Source organism: Sander vitreus, chromosome 15, assembly GCF_031162955.1.
Source record: "Sander vitreus isolate 19-12246 chromosome 15, sanVit1, whole genome shotgun sequence".
Taxonomy (NCBI): Eukaryota; Metazoa; Chordata; class Actinopteri; order Perciformes; family Percidae; genus Sander; species Sander vitreus.
In genome coordinates, this window is record NC_135869.1 from 20,274,097 (window position 1) to 20,276,056 (window position 1,960).

Consider the following 1,960-nt stretch of genomic DNA (forward strand, 5'->3'; position numbering starts at 1 on the left):
CAGGGCCTGCAATTTTTCAAGCTATAAACACGCACACACACATTTTTTTAGTATTATAGTAAAATAAATTAACATGAAAATGTACAGAGCAACACTGTGTAACTTAACTGCTTGAAAATAATAAAAGCATTACATACCAGCATAGAAGCTTCATCCACTATGTGAGAGGTGGTCCGATTTTTTTGGTGGGTATGGACCCAGCTCTCCCGCTTCTCATCAAATTTTTCTTTTCTTAGCTTTTGAGGTTGCTTTGCCTTCCATGCCTTGCAGGTTTTGCAGGCCACATTTATTTCTGTGTGGCAGACCACACACTTTCTCGAAGTTGACACCTGACCTGGCATTTCTATCAGAAATACAGTAAGAGAAACAGAAAGGGACACAAAAAGATTATGAGAAATAGGGATGTCATGAGGAATACTTGGGAAGTAGGTACCAAGTTTTTTTACCTTGTCCCCCATTACTTGTGTAAAGTGCCCTTACCATTTTCAGGTTCAAACTTATATTTTGAGTTTCTACTACATGTTCACATGGTTCATTATTAAAAAACACAATTTTTTTTTTTTTTTACTGCCCACAGGCTGTCAAAGCTTGGGCAAAGCTGAATTGACAAGTGCCCCAAATTGATTTTATGTACCAACAAGTTAAAGAAACCCATAACTACGAAATATAAGCTGCCAAAACGAAAAACTGAGCTCTTATGTAGACAAGAATGGATACAGGCGTGAGGAATCAGCAGAAAGAATGAGAAGACTGGGATCCACTTACCTAACGTCATGCTTGACCTTATGTGTGCAAGCATTTTGTTACCAAGTCAGATATCCAAATGTTAGTTTTAGACTAACGATATTTCTGTAAATTAAGTTAAAGCATTTTGACAGGATGCAGCTTGTGTTAAACAGAATGTGGTTAAATCAGAATGCTGTGCAGTATAATGTTTTCAAGTCCCTTATGTGAAAGAACAAAGAAGGAATAGAATGACAATACTTCCTTGAAGACAATAGGCCTTCTACAAAAGATTGGGGCGCGGGCACAAAAGCAAGACAGAGGAGAGAGACACAGAGAGAGAGAGAGAGAGACGGAGAGAGTGAGAGACAGAGAGAGACAGAATGTGTGTGTGTGTGTGTGTGTGTGTCTGTGTTGTGTGTCTGTGTTTGTGATGAAGATAATAGGAGTGGCTCTTAAAAGAGCCGTTGGTTTATTAATAAACGAGGTACTGTAGAGGTGGAGGTAATAGGGATAAGGGTGGTTGGTAACAGGAGTTAGAGAGGAAAATAAAAACAAAATATGGTTATTTATCTTGCAGCAAGCATGAATTTGTCACATTAAAAATACAGAACATAAAAAAGATAACCATGATGCAGATGTTGCATAATGTAAACAATTTGTATTTTGTCATATTCAACATGTAAACTGCATGAATATTAGCAAAATAAGGGACAGTAACGTTTGCTATTTGAGCTCAGTATTACAAAGCTCTAACGTTACAGTTCACCAATGCACGTAATGTCAGAGGTAACGTAGGCTGAAACTAGGTTTACAACACTTTACAGGATTATTGAAATTACGCAAAATAAGCATAAACGATTGTTAAATAGACCCAAACGGACACGACATGACCAGTTCCGACAGATCGCATCGGACCTGTCAAATCTAGCCTTTCAGCTAACGTTAGAATAATAAAACGAGCTAACGCTAGCTTATTTATGTAAATCACGTAATTATTACATTATTACGTTAACAACAAATTAATATGGCAACACTAACAGGCAGTCTATCAAAGTTAAAACAAACGCCATTAATGAATTAAAAATATATAAAGCTAGCCTTTTAGCTAACGTTGGAATGATAAAACGAGCTAGCTTATTTATGCTACTCATTTCCTAAATCCTTCAATTCCCATCTCTAACGTTAATAACCTTCGGCTCTCAACCACGAAATTAAATTAAGATGGCAACACTCA